At 42.9% G+C, this 18,152-nt stretch overlaps 1 protein-coding gene across 6 annotated transcripts in view; it reads right to left on the bottom strand.

Annotated features, from left to right (window-relative positions):
* NCKAP5 (NCK associated protein 5) overlaps positions 1-18,152 on the bottom strand; it is a 605,695-nt gene that overhangs the window by 344,916 nt on the left and 242,627 nt on the right. The window lies entirely within an intron of this gene.

Genomic DNA, 18,152 nt, shown 5'->3' on the forward strand with positions numbered 1-18,152 from the left:
GGCCGGGCCAGTTTATTTACCTGCTGATTCATAGATTCATAGATTATAGGACTGGAAGGGACCTCGAGAGGTCATCGAGTCCAGTCCCCTGCCCGCATGGCAGGACCAAATACTGTCTAGACCATCCCTGATAGACATTTATCTAACCTACTCTTAAATATCTCCAGAGACGGAGATTCCACAACCTCCCTAGGCAATTTGTTCCAGTGTTTAACCACCCTGACAGTTAGGAACTTTTTCCTAATGTCCAACCTAGACCTCCCTTGCTGCAGTTTAAACCCATTGTTTCTGGTTCTATCCTTAGAGGCTAAGGTGAACAAGTTCTCTCCCTCCTCCTTATGACACCCTTTTAGATACCTGAAAACTGCTATCATGTCCCCTCTCAGTCTTCTCTTCTCCAAACTAAACAAACCCAGTTCTTTCAGCCTTCCTTCATAGGTCATGTTCTCAAGACCTTTAATCATTCTTGTTGGTCTTCTTTGGACCCTTTCCAATTTCTCCACATCTTTTTTAAAATGCGGCGCCCAGAACTGGACACAATACTCCAGCTGAGGCCTAACCAGAGCAGAGTAGAGCGGAAGAATGACTTCTCGTGTCTTGCTCACAACACACCTGTTAATGCATCCCAGAATCATGTTTGCTTTTTTTGCAACAGCATCACACTGTTGACTCATATTTAGCTTGTGGTCCACTATAACCCCTAGATCCCTTTCTGCCGTACTCCTTCCTAGACAGTCTTTTCCCATTCTGTATGTGTGAAATTGATTTTTCCTTCTAAGTGGAGCACTTTGCATTTGTCTTTGTTAAACTTCATCCTGTTTAACTCAGACCATTTCTCCAATTTGTCCAGATCATTTTGAATTATGACCCTGTCCTCCAAAGTAGTTGCAATCCCTCCCAGTTTGGTATCATCCGCAAACTTAATAAGCATACTTTCTATGCCAATATCTAAGTCGTTGATGAAGATATTGAACAGAGCCAGTCCCAAAACAGACCCCTGCGGAACCCCACTCGTTACGCCTTTCCAGCAGGATTGGGAACCATTAATAACAACTCTCTGAGTACGGTTATCCAGCCAGTTATGCACCCACCTTATAGTAGCCCCATCTAATTTGTATTTGCCTAGTTTATCGATAAGAATATCATGTGAGACCGTATCAAATGCCTTACTAAAGTCTAGGTATACCACATCCACTGCTTCACCCTTATCCACAAGGCTCGTTATTCTATCAAAGAAAGCTATCAGATTGGTTTGACATGATTTGTTCTTCACAAATCCATGCTGGCTGTTCCCTATCACCTTACCACCTTCCAAGTGTTTGCAGATGATTTCCTTAATTACTTGCTCCATTATCTTCCCTGGCACAGAAGTTAAACTAACTGGTCTGTAGTTACCTGGGTTGTTTTTATTTCCCTTTTTATAGATGGGCACTATATTTGCCCTTTTCCAGTCTTCTGGAATCTCTCCCGTCTCCCATGACTTTCCAAAGATAATAGCTAGAGGCTCAGATACCTCCTCTATTAGCTCCTTGAGTATTCTAGGATGCATTTCATCAGGCCCGGGTGACTTGCAGGCATCTAACTTTTCTAAGTGATTTTTAACTTGTTCTTTTTTTATTTTATCCACTAAACCTACCCCCTTCCCATTAGCATTCACTATGTTAGGCATTGCTTCAGACTTCTCGGTGAAGACCGAAACAAAGAAGTCATTAAGCATCTCTGCCATTTCCAAGTTTCCTGTTACTGTTTCTCCCTCTTCACTAAGCAGTGGGCCTACCCTGTCTTTGGTCTTCCTCTTGCTTCTAATGTATTGATAAAAAGTCTTCTTGTTTCCTTTTATTCCCGTAGCTAGTTTGAGCTCATTTTGTGCCTTTGCCTTTCTAATCTTGCCCCTGCATTCCTGTGTTGTTTGCCTATATTCATCCTTTGTAATCTGTCCTAGTTTCCATTTTTTATATGACTCCTTTTTATTTTTTAGATCGTGCAAGATCTCATGGTTAAGCCAAGGTGGTCTTTTGCCACATTTTCTATCTTTCCTAACCAGCGGAATAGCTTGCTTTTGGGCCCTTAATAGTGTCCCTTTGAAAAACTGCCAACTCTCCTCAGTTGTTTTTCCCCTCAGTCTTGATTCCCATGGGACCTTACCTATCAGCTCTCTGAGCTTCCCAAAATCTGCCTTCCTGAAATCCATTGTCTCTATTTTGCTGTTCTCCCTTCTACCCTTCGTTAGAATTGCAAACTCTATGATTCATGATCACTTTCACCCAGGCTGCCTTCTACTTTCACATTCTCAACGAGTTCCTCCCTATTTGTTAAAATCAAGTCTAGAACAGCTTCCCCCCTAGTAGCTTTTTCAACCTTCTGAAATAAAAAGTTGTCTCCAATGCAGTCCAAGAATTTGTTGGATAGTCTGTGCCCCGCTGTGTTATTTTCCCAACATATATCCGGATAGTTGAAGTCCCCCATCACCACCAAATCTTGGGCTTTGGATGATTTTGTTAGTTGCTTGAAAAAAGCCTCATCCACCTCTTCCACCTGGTTAGGTGGCCTGTAGTAGACTCCTAGCGTGACATCTCCCTTGTTTTTTGCCCCTTTAAGCCTAACCCAGAGACTCTCAACACTTCCGTCTCCTATGTCCATCTCTACCTCAGTCCAAGTGTGTACATTTTTAATATATAAGGCAACACCTCCTCCCTTTTTCCCCTGTCTATCCTTCCTGAGCAAGCTGATGCAGCAGGTTCGGCCGATCGCGGCCCCCACTCACCGCGGTTCGCCGTCCCGGGCCAATGGGGGCGGCGGGAAGCGGCGCGGGCCGAGGGATGTGCTGGCCGTGGCTTCCCGCCGCCCCCATTGGCCCGGGACGGCAAACCGTGGCCAGTGGGGGCCGCAATCAGGGGCCGAACCTGCCGCGTCAGCAGGTAAATAAACTGGCCCGGCCCGCTAGAGTGCTTACCGTGGCGAGCCACATGCCGAACGTTGCCGACCCCTGATATAGAGTAACTTCCCCTCACTGAACATTCAAAAAATTATTACACCTCAGTATTTTTAGATTATTACATAGCAATTCCACACCTGCTGCAAAATAAATCCTGCATTTCCCTATTTATCATATGCCAAAATTGCATAGTCCTATCTCAGGCAACACCTTTCCTGTCATAAATGGGAATTTAGCCTGAGATATGGCTGCAGGATTTCACTCCATGATGGTTATTCACAGAAGCAATGCTTGAAGAAGTTTCAAATTTCAAGCTTACGGTAACAGGTTTTATATTAATTATCAAGAAGGGTTCTCTTGCAGTTATGGACTTGGAAAAGTATTGTGTTAATACACCCAGCTATAACATGTGAAAACATGTACACAGGTAGAGGCCAGAAGGATGGAATTGGTAGCTCTGTATTGTAAAAAGAATGTGGAAAGACATAGGATGCTATAAAATTATTTAAAAATTCCACATATTTGATATCGCCGTTCTATTACTTTATCTAACTAGATTCCTATACGGCACTCCTTTCACATTCTGAGTCGCTCCCAAAATTATGACACAATCAAGTATGTCTCTATTTTTCTCTCACAAGACATCAAGCAGTTTGGGAGTTTGGGCTAGTTATGGTTTTACTGTTCGCCTGATACGATTCATACTGCATGTTATGTGCCGTATTCAAGGGTAAATTCAACAGTGTGAAGACCTTCACATTATTGCCTCAGTAGTTGATGCAACACCTGCTCATTTCCCCCTGAATGAAGAGTCGCATACTGCACGCTGTACTGAAAACTTTTTTAAGTTAACAATATACTGCAGTATTGTCATTTATTTATTTATTTACTCCTAGAAACAAGTTTCAAGTTCCATGCTTTGAGAAGCACGAAAAGAAGTTTTTGGAAAGTTTTGAACTAGTGAAAGCAAGTTTTTTTTTTTTTAAATAATCTTAAAACCTAAGCTATAGAATTCAACATGTACCAATACTGAAATCCATTGTCAGATTTGGTTATTCTCTGGGGAAAAGTGAAAGGAAACCTCAAATTTTAGAAACTTATCTTTTTAGCACAGATTGTAGTCTGGTTCAGTATAGATGGCCACGGGGGGAAAATTAATACATTTGAAATACATTGATATGTTTTGAGCAAAGAGACATTTTCTATTTTACATTTAATTAAAAAAAATCAATTTAAAGCATTTCTCAGTTTTGTGCCCACCCAGGCTGCCTGCTTTCAACAACCTAATAACTAATAAATCGGATGAAAATTAATTGTCTTGACAGCTACCATAAAAATTGTAAAGGTACAAAGGAAAAATGCTGTGGCAGCATTTTCTGTCTGAGCAGGACAGTAGCTATGGAAACTATCTTTAGAGGCCAACTGGCCTTCATCCCAGCACAACATATAAAATAAAAATGTTACCTACACTCAGAGTCAATGGCAGCAGCCTTAATTTTCAACCATTCCAGCCTTGCTAAACATTAGTTGAAACTAAATCTTCAATGATTTAATTAGAATTATAATCTGCCATAGTAGATATCTTATATATTTAAACAATATAAAACATACATGAAGATGCTTTCATGCTTCTATTTATTATAATAACCTGATATCAGGGAGTACATAAGAGATTGTAAAACCATCAGATACAATCTAAAAAATAATCAGTATATAGATTCTTTAGATTCTTAACTGAAAATGTATTTTACTAATCACTAAATAATCTAAATGTTTTCATCTGATCCTGAGTGCTGATACTTTCAACCAATGAAAATGAAAAATCCAATCTCACTCAATTCTCTACTTGTCACATTTGTTTTATAAATGAATATACTTCCACTGATCCTCTAAGAATAGTTTTTCTGCTATAATCCCATCAGAACCCAACCTGCTGCACAAATGCTATAATATCAATTACTAGTCTGACAGAACCATAGCTTTTCCAAATGGTGATGGCCTACCTTTGGAAAACTAGACGTCAAATAAGACACAGATAATCCGTACCAGAGATCTATAGAGGCAAATGGGAATCCCAATCTGCCACACAAAACAGTTATTGTAGGACAGTAATCGTAAACGATTAATGATCCACTTAAACTTTTGAAGAAAGATGTTTTCCTTGTAGAACGGTATTCTGAAAGTAGTGAAAGATTTCATTCATTAAGAAGCCTAGCAACCTGGAAGTAGGCAGGAGTGGAATGCTTCAAGTATACATACGTTTCCTCCTTTACATAGGTTAGTATTTCACTAAACTGTACTGTCTTCTGATATTGTGGTATTCAAATACTATTTTCCATCTCAGACACTCTGTGAAACACTTGCTAAACACTTGTTTGTTTGTTTTTTAATGTTTTGGCCCAATCCTGCAAACCTTGCTTTGCCTCCACTGCAATCTACAAAACGACCACAAAACCCTTTAGGTGCCCAAGTTTCTGCCTAAGCATATGTTATGCTACTTCCCTCTATGTGTCCCAATGCCTATATCCTGCTTGAGCCCCAAAACAAAATCACAAACTGGAGAAAGATAGGCATTCAGCCAGGGCCGGCTCTGGCTTTTTTGCTGCCCCAGGCAAAAAAGCCTCCCACCGCCCCCCCGCTGGAGAGCGTGGCAGGGGAGGGTGACGAGCCCGACCGGAGCCCCGCTCTCCCCGACCGGCCAGAGTGCCGGGAGGAGGGCGGCAAGCCCAGCCGCGGGCCTTGCTCTCCCCGGCCGGCCGGCACGCCGGGAGGAGGGCGGCGAGCCCGGCCGGGGCCCCGCTCTCCCCGACCGGCCAGAGCGCCGGGAGGAGGGCGGCCCCGATTTTCCCAGCCGGCTGGAGCACCAGGGGGAGAGCGGACCCGCTCTTCCCGGCCGGGAGGAGAGTGGAGAGCCCGGCCGCGGCCCCGCTCTCCCCGACCGGCCAGAGCGCCGGGGGAAGGCGGCGAGCCCGGCCGCAGCCCTGCTCTCCCCGGACGGCCGGAGCGCCGGGGGAGGGCGGCGAGCCCAGCCGCGGGCCTTGCTCTCCCCGGATGGCCAGAGTGCCAGGGGAAGGCGGCCCCGCTCTCCCTGACCAGCCGGAGCGCCGGGGGGAGGGAGGCGAGCCCGGCCGCAGCCCCGCTCTCCCCGGACGGATGGAGCACCAGGGGAGGGCGGCCCCGCTCTTCCCGGCCGGCCGGAGCGCTGGAGGGAGAGCGGTGAGCCCGCTGCGGCTCCGCTCTCCCCGGCGTCGAGCCCGGCCGGGGCCTCGCTCTCCCCGACCAGCCGGAGCGCCGGGGGGAGGGCGGCAAGCCCAGCCGCGGCCCCGCTCTCCCCGGGTGAGTGCCGCCCCCCTCCAGGTGCCATCCCAAGCACATGCTTGGTAGGCTTGTGCCTGGAGCCGGCCCTGCATTCAGCTACAGAATCATAGAATATTAGGGTTGGAAGAGACCTCAGGAGGTCATCTAGTCCAATCCCCTGATCAAAGCAGGACCAACATCAACTAAATCATCCCAGCCAGGGCTTTGTCAAGCCGGGATTTGTCAAGCCAGGCTTTTGAAACCTCCAAGGATGGAGATTCAACCACCTCCCTAGGTAACCCATTCCAGTGCTTCACCACCGTCCTAGTGAAATAGTGGTTCCTAATATCCAACCAAGACCTTCCCCATTTGAGACCATTGCTTCTTGTTCCGTCATCTGTCACCACTCAGAACAGCCTACCTCCATCCTCTTTGGATTTATTATAATTGTAACTAGCCACTTATCTCAAGAGGAGCAACTTCAACAGGAGAGACTGAGGGAGCCCCATATCAGAATATTCCATAGCTCAGTGATTAAAGAAGACATCTGTTCAAATCCTCTCACCACCTCTGGCAGAGATGGGGGAATTGAACCTGGGTCTCTCACATCCCAGGTGAGTGCTCTAACCTTATAACTAATTCCCCCAGATTTAGACACCTATCTCTGGGAGAGGGGCAGCTTAACACATATCCTTCTCCTGAGCATCTTCCATTGGCTAGTTTACATGGCTCCCTGCCAAATATCCTGGCTTTTGTAGATCATGTTCTTAGGCACCTCTCTCTCCCCCCACTCATCGTATAGGGAGCCAAGGCCCCTAACTTAGCTTTGATTGCAGACCTATCCTTGTGACTTTCTATGCACTGTGATACTGAACATTGCAAGGCCTAAACCATCCTAAGTGGCTTCACTGGGACTACTCATCCAAGACAGACTTGCATGATCAAGTCTACATAAATTAAGCTCCCAGTCCTACCAGCTGCTAAATGACCCATGCTAGGCGTTGAGTGCAATCAACACCCAGTGAGCTCAGTGGCATTCAGCACTTTACAAGATTGGACCCTCAATCATTAGCACTTCTTAACGTGACTAAAAACACAGCATGAAGGCTGAGAGTTGATAAAGATTTATAGGTATGTTAATTATGTGTGCCAATGAGGCTGCATGTCAATAACTGTAAATAACTGATTAATTATATTTCTGTTAAGATACCCAAGCACAGTTGAGGATTTATGTCCAAAAAACATATATCTATTTGGCAAACCAAAACTGACAAGTAAGCTGTGTGCCCGAAACACAACACTTACACAGGGTTACCAACCCTCCAGGATTGGCCTGGAGTCTCCAGGAATTAAAATTAATCTTTAATTAAAGATCATGTCATGTGATTACATCTCCAGGAATACATCCAACCAAAATTGGCAACCCTACACTTAGGTTTGGTGCATATGAACCACTAAAGCTGACTCTAGCCCAGGGATTGGGATCACAGTGTGTGTCCTTAACTCCAACATGCTGGTTTCATAGAAAACTACAAATCATATCCTTCTGTTACTTCAAGATAAGCTGTAGTAAAAGCATATGGGCCAGTTTCTCAGCTGTCATAAATTGGTGCAGCTCCATTTTGATCAATGCAGTTATGCTGATTTGCACACACTTGAGAATATGGCCTCATTTTAAACAGTGTGTCATATTTATTCCATTAAGTCTATAGGAATTTTGCCATTAACTTAAATGGGTGTAGGATCAGGCCCTTAGCCTGCTACGTGTTTTCTTTTGCGTCAGAAGCAAATGAACAAATTACTACTTTTGCATGTTCCAGGCCTGGAAGTTAAACCCATCCCCTTCCTATGAATAGGGACAGCTGCTAGGAAACTTGTTGATTGGAGTGCCTCTGTATTGATTCCCAGCTGCTGTCAGATTGCAGCTATTGAGACCATGATAAAAGTCCTGTAGCATTGTCCAACCACACCAGCCTGCCTTTTCACACTCTTATCTGTGACCTTCAATGAACTTCCAGGTGGACTTCCCATAATAAATCATTTCCCCCAACTAAAATGTCCCTGTGAAGCCTCCTTCTCAATACAAAAGGGAGAGCTTAGAGCTACATTTACTAACGGTTCTAATACTGAATAAATGTCCTCTACTTATTTATAAATTAGAACTTTGAGTCAAGTAGCTTTCTCTATCAAAATATTTGATGCAATTTCTCAGAAACATGTTCTTAGTTGCAGTACATATTAAAACTGATGAATGATTTAAGATCTTAAATAATTTTCTTTTTAAAATCAGAAATGTTTCACAGGTTTCCTAGTCCCACTGACCTATAAAATGTGTTAATGATCAAAACTAGTGGGCCAAATCCAGCTCACCTGGCTTGCATGAACAGTCCGGCTACTATTTATATGAGCAGGACAGTAGGATCTGACTCCAAGGGTGATGTACATTATATCTATCCTGGAATAACTGTGGATGTGACAAGTCTTTTAAGGACATTAAAACTGACATATCAGTTTCATTATATAGCTTATATATCAAAAGCTCATATCTCTTCCCAGTTAATATATTTCATAGTATAATTTGAAAGTCACATCAGTGGGAGTGGGATGTTCTTCAAAATGGCATCCACTGTCATGCAAGTCATGCTGCTGGGAGCAGTGCAACACACTGTTCAAAAAGGTATCCTCCATGCGGCATGACCTCGCACTCACGGTGCATGTGAGGTCATGCCAGCAGAGGCAGGGTCACGCAGTTCCCGGAAGTACCAGAATGTCCAGTATTCTGGGAATGCAGCAGTGTCAACCTCCCCTCGCCAGGCCAGGATTAGGGTTGCAATACAGGTGCCCCCTTGACACCACAGTATAGTGCATCCATTGAATCGGAAGGCAACATCCACACTGCCTCTGAGACAATGCAGATCACAAAGCCCAGATGAAGGACATGAGAGCTCGGGACAAAGGGTTCTTCATCAAGGGGATGTGGTTATGGAATGACCTTCCAGAAGAGATCAAGCAAACCCAATGTCTGAGCACCTTTAGGGAACGTTGTGAAGCGTCTCTCTTAGAAAAAGTCTTTCCACCATGGTAATAATGACAATCACAACGATGGCATCCATCTACCCAAATAACATTCCCACCCTCAAAAAATAAAAATAAAAATGTCTAACAAGTCATCAACCAAAAAGAGAAAACACACTGAATAATACCCCAAGCAGATTTTTTACCCCACAAAGGGAGAAGAGCACAATGAAGTCCATGTGGGACCTCACTCTTGCTATTGATTTTATGTGCAGAGAGCTCATATACTACAGTGATGGATAGCAGTATGATAGATAGTAAATTTTAAAAATTCTGAATACGAAAATGATGAAGAGTTTGACCATTTGGTTTAACATATTTGACTTCACTCACATAAATAATCCTTGGAAAAAAGTTTCTGGACACCCATTGTATGCAATATGTATCAAGAATATAATGCAAGTCAAGAAGAGCTCGTTTTTCCTCATTAAATATTAGGAAGTACATAATATATAGTAATTTCAGAGGTTTACCAATAAAAATGAGAATTTGTTTTGACAAGTGTAAAGCTTGACATATATAAGTAGTGTGTGGTATGATAAAAATTCAGTTTCTTTTGGCAGCTATTACTTTACTCATCAATAACCACTGGGTATTAAATTGTTACATCTCACTCTGTAACCCTCTACAAAAGACTATCCATGGCAACACTAGCAAAGCCAATATCACATGAAAGAGAACTGGCTAGTCAAGCGTACACCATGAAATGAAACTAAGAGCTCTGCTTCATGAGCTACATATGCTGCATTTAAGCAGCCAAGATCAGAGGCAATCCTAACATGCCCATGTACACATGCCATTTATATTTTTTTAAGTGTGCAATCTTTTTATATACATTCATCTGTGTGTATGCTGGCATGCAAAATCCCATTATCATCAATGGGCATGATTCTGATCTCACATTCAATAGAAATCAGGAATTGCTGCAGTGGAGTTCTAATGGTGTGACATAAAAGTCAGGCAGTGTGTTTTGACTCTGGCTCAGTTGATAGGTGTGGCTTTGATAAAATGTCAATGGGAAAGAGTCACTTACTCCTCAGGGCTTTGAGCCAGTCCTACACATATGAAGTTGTATGTATTGTTATATACTTACGCATGAAACTAGAACTGGACTAATAACTTTTTTTTTTCAGTTTGCTGGCCATTCTGGAAAAAAAATTGGTTCAATCTGAATCTGAAAATTCAGAAAAAATTCAGTAAATTGAAAAAGTTGACAAAAAGTTCTTTGAATGGTTGAATGAACTGTTTCATTTCAATTGTTTCCAGGAACATAAAAGCAAAAGAAATGAAGGGCTAGATTCACAAAATAGGGAGAGAGAAAGAAGGAGAAGGAGGAGGTGATGATACTCATTTTATAAGCTTTTAGCTTAGTGGTCATGGCACCCAGCCACTGTAATTCCCTCCTCTGCTTGATGTGGAGAAAGGTTTTGTACTTTACTCCTGGGAGAATTATGCACCACTGCGCATGCACAGAATTTATGTCCCCCACAGATTTCTTTGCTTCCCCACAGAAAAATAACTTTCTGATGGGGAAGCAAAGAGAAGCCACAATAGCAATTATGCGACCCGCCCCCCCCACCCCCACCCCAGTAGTATGTTTCAGGTGCCCAGGGCAGCTGGCAGAGAGGTAAATCACTGTGGGGCAGTGGGCGGGACTGGGGAATACTCAGCTAGCAACTGGGCTGGGGAGGATGGGAATTCCTCTTTCCCTGCATGACATCTGGGACCGTGCCAGACCCACCCCCCAGATTTCTCTCCTGACTGTAGGGATCTCTACAAACTCTCTTCCCCACCTCCTGCACCCATTGGTCTTCAGCTACATGGGGAGGGATCCCTGTACAGGGAGCTGTTCCTCAATCTGTCCAACTCCCGTGCATCCAGACCCCCTCATACCCAGACCCCTCTGCTGAGCCTCACCCCGACACACTCAGAACTCCCCCCCACCATGATCCCCACTCCCCCTGCACCTGGACTACCCCAACAAGCCACACAAAAATGGATCCCCACCCTACCGAGCCCCAACCAGCTGCACCTGGATCCCCACCCCACTGAGCCCCACTCCCCCAGATCTCTCTGCTGAGCTCTATCCCCCCACACCCCTCCGCTGAGTCTCAACCTCCTTGACCCCCCTGCAATTACCATTGCACCCAGAACCACCCAACAAGCCCCTGTGCATCCAGATCCCCCTGCCCCCGGATCCCCCACTGAGCTGCCCGTACCCAGATTGCCCTACACAGAACTCTCTCAGCCCAATCTGGATCCCCCACCCCCACATATCCCCCACATGCACTTGGATCCTATCTTGCTGAGCCTGCCTACCCACACCTGATGCACCTGGCATGGAGAGGTAGGGCCTGGGGTGTTTCTGAGGCAGGCCTTGTCCTTGCACTGTGTCAGGGTTGGGTGCAGCCTCACCACTGAGTGTGTCTCGGGGCGGGGGAGAAAGCTGCACAGTGATCTCCCACCTCTGTACAGCCAGTGGCTTGTACTCCCCACTGCCATGCTGGAACCTCCACATTTATTTGACAAATTAAATTTGCAGAATTTTTAAATATTGTGCACAGAATCTTAATTTTTTTGGCACAGAATGCCCTTAGGAGTAGTACTTGGATCTCCCAGAGTGCAGGACAGCACTCTTGCCACCAGGCTAGAAGGTAGTCAGAGGCTGGGCTTTCTCAGTCTCTCCTGTTGAAGCTGTTCCACTTTCTCTTAGGCTATGTCTACATTACCCCGGTAAGTCGACCTATGCTATGCAATTCCAGCTATGTTAATAACGTAGCTGGAGTCCATGTACTTTAGGTCAACTTACCGCAGGGTCTACACTGCGGGGGGTCAATGGGAGAAAATCTCCCATCGACTTACCTTACTCTTCTTGTCAGGGGTAGAGTACAGGGGTTGACTGGAGAGCAATCTGCTGTTGATTTGATGGGTCTTTACTAGACCTGCTAAATCAACCAATGGTGGATCGATCTCAGAGCATCAAACCCGGCTGTCGTGTAGACCTGCCGTCAGGGTTGCTAGCCCTCCAGGATTGTCCTGGAGTCTCCAGAAGATTAATCTTTAATTAAAGATTACGTCATGTGATGAAACCTCCAGGAATACGTCCCAATCAAAACTGGCAACCCTGCATTCTATACAATACTTTAATAGAGAGAGAAAGTACAAAAGAGAAATGCCACTATGGCCTGGTGGTTAGTATGATGCTGGAAGAGCAGGTGCCAGCTCATGCCGAGACTTCAGGCCTCAGCCGAGCAGTGACAAATTCATTACTGGAAACCAGTCAGTTTGACCTGTGTGTTAGTATGGTTAAGATGGGTGCTGGACTTATAATGATGTGTTTAGACTTTAATGCATGAAGCAATTTACAAGCATTTCATAATCTCACTTATAATATCCTCCCCTGCCCATCAGGAAGGCCTATCAAAATTAAATGGGCCATTGTGGGACATCACAATACAAAGACTTTGCTAATTGCTTCTTCACACCCATGAAGAATCTACCAGCAAAAGGGCTCCTCCTATCAATTTGAATACAGGAAGATTCTGAAAGAAAACTTTTAATCTCTTTTGCTCTGTGGACTCTCACAGGGCCAGAACTATGAAACGGAAGCAGAGATCCCCAGGATCAACCTGGGTTAGCCCTAAAAGACATTCAGAGCTGACAGATTACTACAACCCTGTCACCTTTTAAAACCATAGACTTTAAATTCTTTGTGTATATATGCTTGCCTGCTTTAACTGTGTAATAACTCTCTCATTTTTTTTCTGAGGGCTGGTCTACACGGGGGGGGGGGGGAAATCGATCTAAGATACGCAACTCTGAAGTCGAAGTATCTTGGATCGAATTACCTGGGGTCCACATGGCGCGGGATCGACAGCCGCTGCTCCCCCCTCAACTGCGTTACCGCCGCTCCCTCTGGTGGAGTTCTGGAGTCAACGGTGAGCGCATTCGGGGATCGATATATCGTGTCTTAACGAGACACGATATATCGATCTCAGATAAATCGATTGCTACCCGCCGATACAGCGGGTAGTGAAGACGTACCCTTAGTTAATAGATCCTTAAGGCTTGTCTACCCTGGCAATTTACAGCGCTGCAATCACACCAGAATATCCCATGGTCCCATGTCTAGGGATCTCTGTTACAATGTGGGAGACTCAAATTCTAATTTCTTTTTCACATCCAGCAGAGGTGGTAATTGAATCCAGGTCTCCCCATCATGGGGGATTACCCAAACCACCGGGCAAAGAATTTAAAGATTACTGTCACCATCACTGAATTGTGAGTGGTGCCTAATTCTTGAAAAAAAAAATGGCCAAAACTATTCAGCGAATTGGTGTCAAACTGAATTTTTCTATGAACAAATTTATTAATTAAAAAAAATTCATACAGCTCTACATGACACAAACACCCTGAATTATAACGAGACTTCTGGTATTTGAAATGTCACATTCCAGGATGCCTTCAGTGAATCAAGATGTACCAAGGGGAAAAGAAAACATACATGCATGGAACCCTATTGAAGTCAGTGTGTCCCTCACTTGTTTAACAAAGCACAATTTGGCCTTTAATTACGAGGCTGGCTAACACATAAGCATATACACTGTGCATAAGCAAAAGGTCATTGTATATGGCAGCAGCTGAAAATACAGAGAAGCAAATAGTGGGAAAGATCAGTGGATGCTGCTTTTCAATTTGTTTGATGATTATGACCTGGAGCAGAGCTGTGCCTACATTTACTATATTTGCTGATGACAACAAAGCTAGAATTGTTATTCAAGCCTTAAGTGACATAGCTCATCTTAAAAAAAAATTAAGGACACTACAGAAGTGGCATATGTAATAGTTGGTAGAATTTCACCTTAGCAAATGTATAGTTTATTTGTTTATCATGTGTGTTTCAATAGCCTAGAACAACAATATACATTACTCAATAAAATCCTGGAATGCACTGCCACTGAAAGGGTTTTAGGGATTCAAGTTTGCATATTAAGAGATGAAGGCACTGTCCAATTAGAACAAGAAAGGTCAGCAGGATCTGAGAATCTATCAAAAGGAATATTATAAACAATACAAGAAAAAATATTATAAGATTGAACAAAGACAAGTAGGGAAACCAAATGGCAGGCATTTAATTTGGTTGGAATAGTCAGGTAGTACACAGATTTAAAAGGTGACCTAGAACAGAGAGGAAGAAGAAGAGTTTATGCCCTTTTTTGCTTCTTTATGATGTATAAAGAAGTCCTGGAAGTTTGTTTTACTTTGTATTTTTTAAGTGGGAGAAACACAATTTTTTCCCCTCCTACTTTTTTTCCGCTGAGATTTCGAGTCTGGCATTGTCTGATTTTGTTGGAGGAACTGTTTGTGTTCTCAGATGTGAACTGAGAGCATTCAGTCCATAAAAGAAGAAGTGGAAGTGTTGGAACCTTGTTGGAACCACAAAAGCAATTTCAATGTTGCTAAACCATGTATTCAAAAATCATGAGTTCAGCCCCTATGATCATGAGACTGGTTTAAAAACAATACAGAATTAAAAAATTATAATAATACTTCATCTCTGTTTTTTGAGACACTAGCATTCATGTTTTTAAGTGTTTCACTGCAACAATGAAGGACAGAAACATTTCATTTTCATTTTTTTTAAAGTGACTCTCATCTAATCAGGTGACTCCAGGAGCTGGAGCTTTCAGAAAAACACCAAGTATCATGAGACTTGCTGGCAACATCACAGCTCTTCTCCCAAATATTTGTTCAAACATCTGAATTAAATGTGTTAACAAAAAGGTTTTAAGTTGTCTGAATATTTTAAAAGTCACTTCCCTTCTCAGTCAGTCAATCAATCTCTCACTTCATACTTCTACCAGTAAAACCGTGGAGATAAGACCCGGATTTCCAATGTTAAAACAGGCATACTCTCTCTCTCTCTTTAAAATCCATTATTTATAAGAAAAAATAGATACATAAGAAAGGCACAAAGCCATGTTTTCCTTTGCAAACCACTTTTCCAATCACCTCTTCCTGCTGTGGCTACTGAGCAGCAGTAGCATGTCAGGAAAAAGAAGGGGGCATCAAGCATATTGGGCAAGTATCTTAAATCAACGCCTGTGGAGTTTAAGCACTGGTGTGATCTTCAGATCTCCCTGGTGAAATAGAACACCCATCTCCTGACTCTCAGGCCCATGTTAAATCCATGCAACTGTGTGGATTAGGAGTCGGAAGACCATGGCCAAAATGAATGATAGCTAGGTAGAGGGAGTGACTATTTTATCCTCCACCTTTAGAGCTCTTCTTCTCAAGCCCCAATCCTGCAAACACGTACAAACATACTTAATTTTATTGCTGCACATCACCTCGCATAACGGGGTCCTGGTCCATGATTAGGGCTCCTAGGCACTACAGTAATACAATTAAATAATAAAATAAATAATCATCATCATAATGATACTGAGTAGTTCCTTGATGTCCATGGAGTGACTGACAGTGGTAAAGTTGCATGTGTAAAAGGTACCAGGATCAGAGCCTTAAACTGTAAACTCATGAGGAAAGGGAGTGTGTCTTCCTAGACATGTGAACAGAACATAGCACACTGTAGCTTCTACTGTAGCACAGATAAAAAATATGGGTATTATTACTTACAGGCACAGGATTAAGCTGATGGGCAAATTTGGGGCCAGAAAGAACTTAATGCCTGGCCCATTTTGGCATAGAAATTGAGCTTGTAGAGCACTGAGAAGAGATCTTCCATTAGGATCAAGCAGCTACGTGCTACTCCAGGGGTAGGCAACCTATGGCACGCATGCCAAAGGTGACACACGAGCTGATTTTCAGTGGCACTCACACTGCCCGGGTCCTGGCCACCGGTCCGGGGGGCTCTGCATTTTAATTTAATTTTAAATGAAGCTTCTTAAATATTTTAAAAACCTTATTTACTTTACATACAACAATAGTTTAGTGATATATTATAGACTTATAGAAAGAGACCTTCTAAAAACGTTAAAATGTATTACGGGCACGCGAAACCTTAAATTAGAGTGAATAAATGAAGACTCGGCACACCACTTCTGAAAGGTTGCCAACCCCTGTGCTACTCTAATGCTTTAGTAAGGCTCACAAACCCTTTTGCCTTTGGCTGTAATAAACCATGTGTAACAGGGATGTGTAACCTTGCAAAGTGGAGGTCAAGGTAGCGGTGAATATAGTCCTTTGCAAACTAATATAGATAAGTGCACTAGAATTTTTACACTCATTCTGGAAACATACATAAACTTGTATAATATGTGCAAAATGATGTATTGCCAAAAAAAAAATCCCCACAATACACATCAAAGAAACAAAACTGCAATAATATTTTTGAGCCAAAAGATAAGTCATTCCTGTAAGGATGGCTCAACAATACCCAGAGCAAGGGTGAACTACATCAGAGAAATCATCCCAAAGTTTTTCTTTAGTTTGGTATCAATATGTTAACAAGGGTCTCCTTGGAGCTTCCTGCTACTCCTTAGCCATGTCCCCTTCAGCACATCACTGAGATCAGGTGAGAGTATGTGCTTAACTTAATCTTACTTCAATAGGACTACTCATATGCTTCAGCTGAGCACACACTTAAGTGCTTTGCTGAATCAGGATCTTTGAATTCATGAGTCTACTCAAGTGAATGAGTACTACTGTATTTCAGTAGGGGCTGCAGAGCCAGTCCCACAGCAAGCAAAGTGCATCACTTTCCTAAGGCACTTCTGAAAATCCAATAGCCCACAAACAAATTCTGGAACTGCTTTAAAATCTTGAGGCTTCCACGTTCATGGGACATTTCATAAAGTGCTGGGTATGCTGGACGATGGTTTTCATGCCCTTACGCTCTGTAGTGCATGCAAAATAGTCACTTTTTAAAAGAAATGTCTACCTCTGGGACAGATGATGACCTCAGTTCCACCAGAGACAATTCAGAGAAACCTCAATGGAGGCAAAAGAAGTAAATCTCCAGTAGAGTTACTCCAGATTTACATTGATAGAACTGAGATGAGATTCTAGCTCCAGATCTCAATGACTAGATTAGAAATTCTGTGCACTTTCATCAAAAGTTAATAGTAGGAAATTTATTTAATTTCTGTAATTTGTTTCCTCAATTAACCAAGGAAAAGAAGGAGGACAGCATTCTAGATACTCAGGTCAGACAAAATGTTTTGATTTCATTGTTACATAATTATCACCTGCATCAAAATTTCTAGGAAAATAATCCTACAAGTTTTGAATATTAGATGATATATTCCCAACTACATTTAAAAACAGAACTTGTCAGCTCTGACATCTCAAAGTAAATTTTATTGACCTACTAACCTGCAACTCTGGGAAGCCTGGAACTAAAAATGCAATAATGGCTAGCAAATACAAGTCTCCAAACAAAGTGTAATAACCTTAAGTAAACTACTGCCAAGCAAAAGTCCTGCAGATCAAACAGTTCCCACGATGCCTTGTTATATTAACTTGTGAAAAGGTCCCATGATATCTCCACAGTCATGCAGAATAACAGACCACTGCACTTTTGTTTACTTACATAGCTTATCTGCAATCCAGAAATGTATACAGTCAATCCCTCAGATGTAAATCACTTGCCTATGAAATGTTACCTCGCTTGTTAAAAACTTAGCAAACTTTCCAATGATAAACAATAGTTTCATCTTGAATATCAATTTTTTAAAGCACAAATCTACAATAACTAGGCTGTAAACCATTTCAACAATTAGGCCATAAGTATTACATACAGTTATGAGAACAAAAGGATTACCTAAAATACATGCTGAAAATAGAATATGAAGTTAGCAACAATGTGTCAACTGTGAGGTCTCCT

Source organism: Chrysemys picta, chromosome 11 (assembly GCF_011386835.1).
Source record: "Chrysemys picta bellii isolate R12L10 chromosome 11, ASM1138683v2, whole genome shotgun sequence".
Classification (NCBI taxonomy): domain Eukaryota; kingdom Metazoa; phylum Chordata; order Testudines; family Emydidae; genus Chrysemys; species Chrysemys picta.